At 42.9% G+C, this 13,514-nt stretch overlaps 1 protein-coding gene across 3 annotated transcripts in view; it reads left to right on the forward strand.

The window, feature by feature from the left end:
• KANK1 (KN motif and ankyrin repeat domains 1) overlaps positions 1–13,514 on the forward strand; it is a 124,555-nt gene that overhangs the window by 2,549 nt on the left and 108,492 nt on the right. Inside the window, exon 2 of one of the 3 annotated variants that reach the window (XM_064735455.1) lies at positions 7,719–7,817. The exons of 1 other annotated variant lie outside the window; for it this stretch is intronic. The gene's annotated coding sequence lies outside the window, so the exon portion shown is untranslated. Of the gene's footprint in view, positions 1–5,026; positions 5,046–7,718; positions 7,818–13,514 lie in introns of those variants that run through there. One more of the 3 variants, XM_064735456.1, reaches the window with a different exon arrangement.

The following is a 13,514-nucleotide window of genomic DNA, read 5'->3' on the forward strand; positions in this document are numbered from 1 at the left end:
CACTGCTTGTACTGTTTATCCATCCGAAAATTCTCGTCTGCACTTTAGAAAGGGAAGAAACAAAGTACTTGGAAAGTGGCTTGAAAGCTTGTGTGTATGGGTACAAGTATGAATTTTGTCTAAAATTTTTGTGGGTTGTGTCAAGATGACGTGTTAAGCTGATGACTAGGTTTTCATATTGTGATGATGAGGAGTTCATATGGAATTGCAACAAGAAGTAGCAACGAACTACTTCCAAAAACTTATGATTCCACCTAACTTCTTAAAGATGCAGTAAGTGTAGTTTACAGATGACTTGAAATGCTAGCTGTAACTTTTTATGGAATTTATTTGAGAAGTCTTTTGTTTAAACAATATAAAAATATCTAAAAATAACGTATTTTATAAACCTTTTGTACATTTCACAAGCCTTTATGAAATAACAATATTTATGAATATTATTAAATAAGTTCATCTTGACTAGAGATTGAGATTTATGGTGAGGTTTATAATGTGTTTGAGTCTAGCGGGAAATGATTCATTTTAAGTATCTTAATAGTATCTGCTTGCATGGTTGAATAATTGGCAGTGCTGTAAAAAGGCATTTAGGCATCTCAAGGGAAACTACTTAGGCTTGTCAATTCTGACGCTCCACAGTTGTCTCTTGCTCCCGTTATAGAGGCTATATGTTGAGGGGAAATAACATGTAAATTATATGACTGTTCCCAGCTATCAAAAGACTGGCACCTGAAGAGAAATAAATACAGGTCAGGAATTAACAATTGGCATAACTGATATTTTTTTTAGTTTATATATTTTCCTGGCAGTATTGTATTGTGAATTATACTTGTAAGGTCTATCTAGTGTGTTCTCTAATTCTGCATTCTGCCCACGTATTTTACTTTGGGAAACTGTATCTGCAGTCATGACAGTAGTGTTGAGACTTGTGGTTAAATCTGAATAGTGATTCGGGCCTTGTTTATATTTGTACTTCACCAAAGGTTCCCTGGCAAACTCCAGAAAGCAGAAAGATGTATGTGGTGATAGTCACTTTTTCATCATTAACGGTGTAGTTGTCCATGATGAAGAAGAAAGGAAATAGCTTGTAATGTGCTGTTGTGAACATGGGAAATGCTTTCTGAGCTTTGATGGTAATGAAAAAAAATCTGTCATTCAGGAGGGGTGGCAAGAGCATCTGATCTCTGTTTTGGGCTGCTGCAGACTCTGGGCTCTTAACCCTGTATTAACCCAATGACTAGTCTGGCTAAAGCATAACTTAGGAGGCAACATCCTGTTGCACTTAAAGCACTCCCACAGGTTTCCCTTGTCACTTACTGCCAATTTTTTGTGTTTTTCTGAGCTCAAAAATGTGTTTCTGATTTCTAATTAGAGCTGTACTGAGGAAGGATAGCTGGCAATTAAACATGAGTCATGAATGCGTGTTTTCAATGCCCCTTTAATTCTTTAGAGATGTGAGTAGACTGAAGACGGAGGAGTCGGACAAGATCAGTTGGAACTTAATTGTGGATAAGCATTGTCAAACTGAGTCTGGTCTTTTCAAAAGCCAAGCTACTGTTCACATACTCTTCTGATGTATGGGCTTCCTATTGCACGCAGGAGCCAAAAGTAGACCCAGATACCTGCCCTGCTGGGTTGGAGGTTGTGACTACCTTTCCCTAAAACAAATGTTCTGGTGAAGGGGATGGTGGGAGGATGTTGGGCATTGGGGGTGTCCCAGCCTGCTTTGGGGCTCAGGGATAGTGCCTGTGTCCCACCCCTCACGCAGACAGAGATGTCTGTGCCATCCTGGAGCACTGGGATGTTGCTGTGTCACACACAGAGATCAAGACTAAGAAGTGTCAGTGAGAGAACTCTCCTACATGCATAATATGTCTGTTTTTCCATCTTCTTTGCAGCTGTGTGAGCTACCATGACCTGCAGCAGCTTTTTGTGGTGTTTTGTGGTGTTTGGGGGTGATTGGTGTCCAGGAGGGCAGTGGGGGCACCTCAGTGGATTTCTGGGACAAATGTTTGTGCCACCACACTTAGGGGATGGATTGGTGGTCTACGCTGGCCTGGTGATGTATTAGGTGCTAGTGCTCTGAAGTTCCTGCGTGTAGATGCCCTAAGCTGCTGATTGTGGAAATCTAGAAGGATTTACTGTTGCGTTCTTTGTTACCTAAAGGTACCCTTTCCTCATGCCAAGGACCTTGCTTTTTCTTACTGGCCTGCCTTCTTCTGGGCCCAAAGAGTCCAGTGCATTTACCTGAAACAGTAGTGCCCTGGCAGGAGCAGGTTACACTGCTGCTGAGGGTTCCAAGAAGATGCAAACAGTCAAAATATTGGTTATTGGACAAGGCACTGGCCTTAGTAAGGCTGCTTTGGGTTGAGAGGTTCTGTACCAGAGGTTTTTATCCACTGTGAGGTACCCATACATCTAAGACTGGTGAGGCCTAATCAATCCTGTATGTCTTGTATGAGTCTGTAAATAGTTAACAGTGGCTTTTAAACTCTTAGTCCCTGGACTTTTTTTCTTACTTTTTTGCTGTTTCAGGTAGTATTCCCAAGTTTAGCTTCCATACAGGGCTGTTACCCACACAAGTGATCAGTCCTTCTCTTGGTCTCACTTTATGGCTGCTGACAATGAGTTCTGTAGCGTGTGTGCACACATTTCAGCCTCCTAATTGTATGGCTTGATCAACACTTCCTGACATAAGGACAAACAGTGATTTAGCTTTTATGCACTATCCATTATTTTATATAATCCATGAGCCCCTTCCAAATAATGTAGTTTGGTCTGTTAAAGACTGAACTGTCTTTTCAAGCCTCTTTCACAATTTAAAAGTATTTCTCATCCCTTCCCAGTTCTGCAGTGTCATTATTAAGGGGGAGGATGCTGCCCAGATTGACTCAGATGATTTTGCACCACGAATTGTCGGGAAGTGCCAGAAATGTTTCTGTTTTATTCAGCGCCTGTTCCAGTCTCCACACCTCCTGGCTCTTTCCTGTTGACTCTGCCTGTGCCACAGGGGCTGTACAGGGGCTGCAGGCAGGCAGAAAACCCGTGCCCTGCTGAAAGCAGTGAGCTCTTCTCTCACACTTTTGCTGCCACCTTCTTTCTGTTGGTGCTAATATTAATGTGGCTGTGTGACAAACTGATCTGGCTGGAAACAGATGTGCTGGAATACCTCCCTCCCCTCACCCCTGGCTATTTGATGTGTGCACAGTGTCCCACCGGCTGTGCCAACACAGCATGAGAGGGTGGGAAGCCTCAGTGGTAGTACAGGGACGTGTCAGAAATTCATAGGCATGAAACCATGGTACTGTGATTGCCACCTGAGCCTCTGAGTTGGAAACCCATGTGATGCGGATTTTGTCCATTAGAACCTTTTTGGTAGATGAGGATCGGGAACACTGATCATCAAAGCCCTGCTTTGTGGGTGGGACTGGGAGAGCTCCTCGCCTTGCATTTTCTACTCATCAGCTACCAGCCTGCAACCTGTTAGTCTCAAAGGCTAACAAGTTGAATTTAGTTTAAAACTAAACTAATTATCTGTTTAAAACTAAACTAATGATCTCCCTCGAGCTATTCTGATCCCTTTATATTTTTTAATTTCTTTTTTTAAGCTCAACTGTTTTCCCAGTTAACAGCTGGAAGTCTTCCCTGAAGTGAGACCATGTCAGAGGTTGAATGTGTTTGTTTAGGTGCATAAACATGGCTGTGCATGGTGGGCCTTCCATCACAGTGTTTTCATTCACTTCATGAGCTGTTAAATGAGAAAAGGATGGTGCTCATTCTTGAGCTGTTTTGGAACAGCTGTGTCAAAAAGCCCCCAAGGACCTCGGACAATAGTGAAATCTCTGTGAATGATGCTCTTTTCATCACAGCATATGCAGAAGATCTCTGAGAGTTGTACTAAACTAATCTAGTTTGGAAAGGGAAAGAAAGATACATACATGTGTTTTATGTGGCTATTCAGTATTTCTCCAGACGAAATTTGCGAAGAAGTGTAGTGACTGGGGAAAGTAATGTTTAGATTTAGACTAGAGAATCTTCCTCTTTATTTATGTAGACAGTTTTGAGTGTTTTAAAATTAGAATATGAAAAGTAACAAAGGACAGTCAAGATACTGATCGTGAGACAAGTGCCCCTGCTTTTGACTCATGCTTAGTTATTAAATGAAGCAATATTGCAGAATTTTTCTCCCAATTTCCAGACTTCCAACAGAAGAGAAAGCAGAATGAAAGAGTTGATAGGTCTTCTCAGTTTTGCAGCTTGGCTGACGCAATTTAAGGCTGTTGGTATTTTCTGACCAGTGCTTTGTTATTATCCCACCTATCAGCAGACAGGTTGTTTCAATTCATCAGTGTTCCTTTGCAGTGTTAGTAGACTGATACAATAAGATATATTCTACTTCCCGCTGCAGTTCAGTTTTTGGAGGGCTGCACCAGAGAAGAGCCTTGCTTGTTTTTTTTTTTCCCCTGGGGTGTATCTACCTCAATAGGCGTAGCAAAATACCTGTAAGAGATGTTTCGTTTAGCTGGCTATTTCTTCAGAGTAGAAGCTGGTGTTTCGATCAGGGGTGAACCCCACTGTGGGGGGTTTCTTTGTTTGTTTTGTTTTTAAGGAGAGTCCTTTACTGGGTAATGACTCATGTGCTGGACTCTGACTTTTCACTCTGATTAGTCACAGATACACCCAGATGTACCTGCCCTTCTGCAATAGATAACTTTATTGTGCATTGTTTACATTTCAGATACCAAACCAGAGTGAAAATCAGGCTGTTCATTCATTGGGACCTGTCATGTAGCTGAGTGTGAGTGCACATCAGTTCAGGCTCCATTAGCATGAGTTAACTTTGTAATTGGGTTTCTGGGGCAAACGGGGACAGGAAGCAGAAGTAATTTGGCAGGCCAGGCTTAGCTTTTTTGTTCTGTGAGTTATAAGTGTACAAGAGAGCAGAAGTACAAGAGTGGTGCAGAATGGCTGGAGAAATCCTAACAAAGCTGAGGATAGTTGTCAAAACTTGATCTGGATGTTATGGAATATCATGGAACTTAACCAAGGTGGGACTTCACAGCTATATTGAAGCAGAATTTCTATAGCCTCCTGTGACTTTTAAGAGTCCTTCTCTTGCTGCTCTGTGTTTTTCAGCTGTCTGTCTGGCAGTAGCACTTTGCCTTGTAGAGTCTAGCAACCGAAGATTGCTTGCAACAGAAAATTCAGGCTTGCTGAATGAAAAGCAGTTGTTACTCAGTTTTGAAGCTGCTTCACAATGAACTTAGTAGAAATGTAAGTTTTCAAGTTGCTCTAAACTCTGTTCATAATACCTAGTTTTGCACAAGTAAACCAAAAAAGAGAGCAGGGGGGGAATCCAAACCAAACTGTGAAATGCTAGGTTTCCTGAATAGGGGAGACAGGTTTTGGTGTTTTTTCTTCCATTTTTTAAGGCATTCAAAGTCATTTAGCTCTTTTCAGGTGTTCAGTTTGGATTTACAGGAATGTGATTAGAATTAAGCTGCCTTGTGGTATTTTTTTTTAAAACCACACTTCACATTTTTCAGTTAATAACTTCACTTTTAAAACAATAGTCTTTTTCCCAGATTAATCTTAAGACTCAGAAAATGCAATACAAGAAGAGATTTTTTTGAGCTTAAGTTCCGTTCCTTCCTGACATGTGGGGCTGAACTTGTTCTTAAACTTTCAAGTTGCTGCTTTCTTGGGTTTTTTTTCTGATGATAAGCTCTTGAAGGGTTTTCTTTCCTCAGATGAATGCTTGTCTTACTCTGGCATCACTGTCCATTTTCTCAACTTACATTTTACCAGCAGCCTTCTCAGGCAGCTTTCTGTCCATGACAAATCAGTAACATTGGAAGAGAAGATATAATCACCTGCAAGACCAAGGTGAAATCTCTCTGAAACAAAGAGGTGCTGAAAATTATGTAGGCATGGTCAGCTGCAGTTTATGTATCTTGTCAGCGGCGTTTAACTGGGCTGACAAACTTGATGAATGCTTCTTACTTTGTTCTTGTAGTGTTATGGGCTGCTTTATGCACGGGGGTGTTTTGAGTTGACAGGGGTTCCGATGTGTGTAGTGGAAGTTGCCATGGTCCTGATTCCACTGAGTCTTTGTCTCCTTTGTGTTTTTCTTGCCGTTTCTCATCCCATAACTACTGCTGCTTGTGCCCACTGCCGTGTTTTTAAGCAATGTAGCAGGATCACATAAACGAAAATACTAGTGGCTGCCGGGAGCCTTCTCACTGAGGAAATTTAAGGAAAACAAACCCCTCTTTGTATCTGTACACACATCATGACTGTCACGAGTTATGTGGTAGGCGTGCTGAGGAGATGCAGTCGGTGCTCACTCCAGAGTCCCAGCGCTGGAGGTGCACGTCCTGGGAGGCTGCTGCTCCAGCCAGATAGGCAGTGCTCAGTCACTTAGGGGCTGGGCTGGGATGTGGGGATCAAGAAAATGTGGTCAAAATAAAATGGAGTTCTTCAAGAATCTTATAAATAAACAACTGACAGAATATTGTTCACATTGTAAAGGGTTGTTGGTTTTGGTTGAAGCAGACTTTAGAGGGTTTCAGGGCTGTTACCTATAGCAATTCCATCTTTTGTTAGCCTGGGGCAGAGAAGGTTTGTGCATGTATAGCTGAATATTATATCTCTGGCTCAGGAAGTGTTAGGTGCATGGATTTATTAGTCTTAATGCTGGTATATTTTTCATGCCCACAGCTAGCCAAAAAACCAGGATGGCCTGCAGTTTGTTTTAGGTGGTAGAGATTAATGACGTTTTTATTGCAAAACTACATTTGTAGTTTTGTTTCACAAGCACAGAGTGACTGGGACAGGAAGGGACCTTTGGTTCACAGCCTGTAGTTGAGCCTTTTGACCCCTCTACAGACCACCCCTCGCTTAAAAGGAGCCCCACAACTCCTCAGCAACCCCAGCTGCCTCGTGGTCTTCTTGTGTTGTTCCCCTGGCAGCCCCTCCCAGCCCTCTCTCGCGGGCAGCAAAGCCCCCTGGCCCCCAGTCCGCATTGCTCGCATTCCCGAGCTCTGCCGTGCACGCAGTGGGATGAGGGAGGTGGCTAAGCTGGTCCTCTGCTCTGGCTGGAAAACCACTGTTGTGAAAGCAGCCTGCCTGCTCCTGTCCTCCCTTTATATCCATCAGAGCCCCCCTGCCCGCATAGCTCACATTCCTGAGCCGAATTTCATTTGGGATGGTGTTTTGCTTTGGATGCTGTTCCTGCTTGGTAAAACAAGTTTCCTTGTAGCTACATCTTCATGGAAGAGCAGCAGTTTATGTCCCCCTGTTTAACACACTTGGTGGCTGTTCTGGATGGTACACCAAGGTCTCTTTGGTGACTGCAAGTGAATGAGATGGCAGATGCAGCAGTGAGGAGCCAGAGGTTTGGTTGTGCACAGGCTGAAGGAGAATGTTGGGGTCCTGGAGGAGACACCACTGGAGCTGATGTCTGTGACTCTTGTGGAGGGACGAAGTTTCATTGTAATGTCAATTAAAAGACTTTTCCTCCCCACCTCTTCCTCCAAGCGTCTTGCTAATTTGCATCACAAAAGTGAGCTGGGGTTGTCTCCTGACTTTGTTTCAGAAAATAACAATTGTCTTAACTCTGAGTGAAAATGACAGGATTTATGGGCCGCTTTATGCGTGCTGGTGCATTCAAGTATAACTGTTAATTGAACTGCCTAATATTTTTTTACCACAATGTCCAGTTACAGCTAGTCTTTCATCAGTGCTGAGAGAGTCTCATTGCAAGGAGGAGGACTGTCTGGCCTGTGTATCTGGTGTTGCCCTGTGGAAGAACCAGCTAGGTATGTAAGGCACTTTCCTGCACATCCTGTCTTCAGAAACAGTGGGCTGTTTCCCATGTTTTATTACTGCTAAGCCAGAGATTCCTTGAGAAATAACAAATAGCTATAATGTATTTGTACACAGCTAGGAGCACTAACAATTTTCTGTCAGCCAACAACTATTTGTATCTATATTAAAGCTTAGTCAAGCTGGCTTTGTTAGAGCTGGAGCATCTCATCACTTTGATTTCAGTGCAGAAGTTGTCAAGCCACAAGGCTGCCCTGACATTCCTGTATAAAGTGACCAGTGTATATGTACCACAGGTCAGAAGCAGTAGTTATTCCATATGTGCTTTTTTTCTTTCTATTAATCTCTGGACCTTTGTCTAAAACCTAGAGTATTACAGAGACTGCAGGAGGGGCCGGAGTAAGGCATGGGGTATGTATTCTGTATTGCTCCAAGATTCATGTCTGTGCTGTGTTGCAAAATTGTCCTGTTTATTGCTCTTGCTCTGAATAGAAACACCTTTTGTGGCTGGCTAAACTTTGGAAAAGCATTAGGCCCAAGGAAGAACATTTTCCTTCCTCTGTCAAATAAAATTCTCCCTTGGATCAATGCTTGAATAGTTAGGTTGAGCTGTGTTTGGCTTGTCAAAATCCAGCTATTTTCTTGCCAAAACTGAGGTAAACTCCAGATAGAACTTAACATGTGCTCTTTCTCAGTGAATTACTCACATAAAAGCACTTGCTAAACCATGTCTAGACTGCAAAGACCTGGATTTGGCTGAATCTAATTAAAGCAATGGTGGCTTTCAGGTACAGACTTAACTGCAGTATGTTATCCTGGCTTTTGCTGGAAGGATGCTGACCGTGGCTGAAGTGGTTTTGACTTGAATACGGAGGTAAATTCAAGTCAGATACCTTTGAACTGGTACTTCTGCCCACCTGCTTAGCCTGCCGCAAAGAGAACATCATGTGGCCAGAGTAGGATAGCCAGGCAGGTCATGGCGATATGGGTTTCAGCACAGTCTTCTCAGAAGAATTGAAATCAACTTCCTGCTGGTTTTGGAAAATTAGGTGAATAATTCTGAGAGTTACCATAAAGTTTCTGACTGCATTGCAGAGATATGAAGATCTTAAAATATCCTGCTAGAAATACTGGATTTTATACTGGAGGTTAAACATCTTAGATGCACAGCACTAACTAGTCCATGCTAGCCTAAGCTTGTGGCCAGCCTAAGCTTGTGAGTTCATTGCCCATCTGTGCCCATTGCCTCATCTTAACTCATGTTGATTACCAGCTGCTTATTGATTAAGAGGGATTAGGGGAGTCCTGGATGTCTAACACAGCTGGTTTTTCCCATCTCTGAGTAAGTCACTGAGTGGAAGTTGTGGTATTGCCTGTGGATCCCTCCCTGGAGCTGTTCAGGGTAGGTTTTACTGGAGTACAAAGAAGCATAATGTAACTCCTGGCTTCTGATAGTTCTACCTCGTGGCCTTGAATGTTTGCCCAGACATGTCTGTGAAGCATCTTGGCTGTTCTCATGCTTTTGCTATTCCTCTGTCTCAGCTCTCCGAACTCCTTTTATTTCCTGTTGCTTTTCTATCTAGCGCGCACTTTGTTCAGTGCCCATCAAGTCATGCCTGTTCCTCCTCTTTCACCCTGCCCCTGAATGCTTGCTCTGTTCAAAGTCTCTAAGACAATACAGAAAAGGGGGGGGGTCACCATGAAGAAAATGGAAGAAATAAAAGAGAGAAGTGAAAGAGCTGTCTCTGACAGAATTCAGGCCCTGCTGTCTAATCTGACAAGTATAACTTTTTCTTGAGAAACTGTCCTTTGCTTCACATTTTCAGCCTGTCATCAAATTTCTGCTAGTTTTGAACTTTGTCTCATGAGGCTGTTGCAGGAGCAGGAGTAATGAGCCAGCAGTGTAATTCCTTTTCTTGTCCTTAGAAGTGGAGGGGGGAAAAAAAAAGTTTCAGCTGCCTCTCACTGTAACACAGCAGTAGTGGGTGACTGCCATGACTTTTTAGGCTGTTGCAGTCTTACAAAATGTTCTGCTTTGGAAATGAAAAAAGAAGATATACTGCACTATTCTTAGTACCAAGTTCAAGGCTCAGCATTGCAAAGAAAGTTTGTGTAGCTAATTAAAGGTATACATACTTCTTCCTGGCAATGTGCAGAGAGAACTTTTTCTGGTAAGGAATGTTGGCATGACCTTGCCTTGTCCCTGAGTGTCTGAGAACTTGCATTTTTGTCATCTTCTCAGCAGAACGCAACCTGGGATAAACCTAGGATAGTGGCTAGTCACAGCACAGATGTGCCATGCTCGCTGTAGTGAGCTCTCCTGTTTGCAGCTGGGTAGTGGAGGCTGTGGATTAGCTACCACACTGCCTTCTCCTCTGGCCATGGGCTGTGACCCATGCTCTTTTAAGCTCTTCCTGCTTTCTGCAGGAATCTGGTGTTTTCTTAGCTGTGAACACTCTTCTAGGCTGATTTATGTATGATTTTTTTTTAACAGATCTCTTGATTTCCTTTCACTGTTAATATGCTAATTTACAGCTGGTTGTAAGAGGACTGAATACGTTCTGGGTCAAGAATAGCCCCAGTCTGTGTTGGCAATATTTCTATGTATGAATTACATTTTGCTGCTGTGAAAAGAAGGCTGTTGTGCTGTATGATTGATTTGCAATTCATCTTGCATGGCCCAGTCAGGACTCAAGTTGGATGGTGCTGATGGATGATGTGATTAGTGCTGATGTTGAAGATGGAGTTACAGGCAAAGAGGTTCCTGGCTTCATGGCTTCTTACCATGAAAAAAGGGGCAGTATTTGTCTTGCTATACTGATATGCTGAGCTTCTCTCTGATGTCTAGGAAGTCTCCATTAGATCCATCCATTTCCTTAATCCCTTCTTGAAAACTTCATTTTACATCATGACTTTTTTTTTTTTCTTCAGAACGAAGGAAAACCATCCTTACTTTTGTCTTGCTGTCTATTGGAAGTGACAGAAATTGCATCAAAGCCTGGATGGGGTTTTTTGTAGATGAGTTTGTATTCCCTAAGGCTCTGGCATTTATCAGCCCTTGTTCATGATGGAAGTTGCAGGTCACTGAGATATTTTAACTCCTGACCTAATAGCATGTGAGTGTTTGCTGTTGCCCAGTTTGCTCAATTCCCTGTTTGGTCAGCAGCTGGGGAGCTGCTGGGAGCCTGGCTGGCCTTGGCTCCAGGTCACTCACAGAGCTGGCGAGCTGAGCCGGAGCTGCTCAGTTGAAATGCTGTCAGTGCGCTCAGCCCACGGCAGGGCTGGATGGCACAGTCTGTCCCCTCTGGGGGAGAAGGGTGATGTGAGTGTCCAGCTCACACTGTGGAAGCCGAGTCTGCAGTGGAGGCTGCTGCTGCAGAGCACTGCGGTCCCCATACATGTTTCCTTGTGTTTGCTGAAGGGTAATTGTCAACAGCCGTTTCCCACTTCCTTTGTAGGTCTTTCTTTGGTGTTCCTCTTAACCCAGATTTTTCGTTCAGCTTGCCAGTTACTTATAACTCCTAATTCCGGTTTAATGACTTTTTTGTGTCTGGGGATTGTACTTTATTTGCATCACAACAGAGCTCTATGAAAGGCTTGCAGAAATGTCAGCTCTGGATCTGGTGTTAGGCAGTTCAAAGTGCCAAGCATGAGTTTTATCAAGTTGGTCCCTTTGTGCTTCGAAATTTGAAGATACTGATCTTGTTGGAAGTAGACAGGTGGCAGGTTGAGCAGCACATCTGAGAGTTGCCTGCCGAGAAAACTTGTTTTAATGAGAAAGAATGGAAAAGTAACAAGTCTGTCACAAGGAGAGATTTCAGGAGTTCAGTTGTATGACATCACTAGTAAAAGTAAGTTAATAAACACCAATATACTGAGAGCATCTAAAGAGTTAGTCAGTCTCTTATTTTGTGTATTATGGCCTATTGATTTAATGAGACTATAGAACTGATTTCTCAAAGCCTGGTAATAAAACACATCAGTTAAAATGAGCCTGAAGTTTGGATGAAATGATTTAGTTTTGTGGACTGTTTCTTTCAACACCTTGGATTATTAATGTTTGGGTTTTGTTTGTTTTTTTTTATTTTTAATTAGGAATTCATCATGCCAGAACTATGTAGCAAAATATGCTTCTAATCTGCAACCCCCCAAGCTGCATTTCTTTTTAATTGCCAAATGTTCTATTTGCCAGTAGAAGCATGGGAAAATGTTAATAACTGAGAGACTATCTGATGAAGAATGTTGAAAGAAGTCTGCTAGCATCAGGACTTTTTTTTATGGTTAAGAGTACAATGAATGCTTCATTTTAGTAGGAAAAAAGGAGATACTACTAAACCTCAGCTCTGCCTTCACTTTTCCCAGCTGCAACACAGATCTTTGTTAAGCTCATTTTTTGTTTTTGTCTCACTCAGTTCAGTCGAGTGGGTCGTTGCATTTGGAAATTTTTCTGTTTCTAAACGTCCTTTGGAGAGCAAAGCAAAAAGAGCCAAACCAGAAAACTCTTCTAACACACAACACCCCCCACTGTAGTACATCCAACAAGTTTTGCAATACTTCAGTACTGCCAGAGTGTCCTGCAGTTGCTTGCTTTCCTTTTGATGCGTTTTAATGGATCCCTGTTCTGTTAGCTTGCTTCAGATAGGCAGCAAGAGAAGGAATTGCCTTTCCAGAAGGAACTTCTCCATGCTGTGAATGCAAATAGACCGTTTGTTCCCCTCCCACCACCTAAATCTTTCCTCCCAGGCTTTGTGGGATTTAGTGCCAGCTCACAACACAAGTGTGACAGCTGGTTAGTGTCCAAAGTCCTTTTTGTTGTTTCAGCTTTAATCAGGAAATGATTTGTCAGAGGATCAAAGCACTCTTGGGTGAATTAACTTTTTTTTGCCAAACTGTAGCTTTGATGCATATGTAAATATTGTCTGATTTTTATTGGGACAGAGTGATCCTTGCACAGGAGTGATTTTTGGCTCTAACCCGAATAAAACTGGGGTTGACACTGCTAATTTTACAGAGCAGCCTGCATGGACTGTTAGAGGTCTATTTCGAAATAGATCAGGTGTGTCAGTAAGTTGCATGCAGGTGGCAGAAGGTCTCTTAGCTCATCTCCTGATACAATTCTGAAAGCAGCAAACAAACTTCCATTGTTGACAATGACTCCTCCCTTTGTCCCCTCTTTTGCCTTTGTTTCTGAAAGCCATTTGGCACTGTGTTGGCCTTTAGAGGCTTTGTGACACTATGGAGATGTGACTTCTCCTGTGCACTGCTCTGAGGGCTTCTGGGAATTGCAGGGTTTACAGGTGCTCATTGTGCCATGCAAAAATGCAGTGAAGTAAGAACCCCTGGGAGGGCTTGACAGTGCTCACATCTTGTGTGCCTGTGTGTTTGCAAATATTTTATTGGCAATGCCATGCTGTGAGAGTAGAGTGAGAGAAAGGTGAGATCCCATGCCTGGGATTCCTTTTTTCCCTAGACCACAGGTAGGGTGCTGTTGTTGGGACAGGTGTGTACGTGTCTGTGCAGGTGCCAGTGCTGGTGGGAGAAGCATGAGCTGCAGGCACAGATGGAGGTGGTCTTCAGCTAGGCAATGTGTTCTGTGAGGAAATAAAGCTGAGTAAATCTGTGTTGATGCCTGAGGAGAAGGTGGGAGGGGGGAGGTCAGGGTGCAAGGCAGTGATGTAGTGGCTGGGTAA

This window comes from Zonotrichia leucophrys, chromosome Z (genome assembly GCF_028769735.1).
Source record: "Zonotrichia leucophrys gambelii isolate GWCS_2022_RI chromosome Z, RI_Zleu_2.0, whole genome shotgun sequence".
NCBI lineage: Eukaryota > Metazoa > Chordata > Aves > Passeriformes > Passerellidae > Zonotrichia > Zonotrichia leucophrys.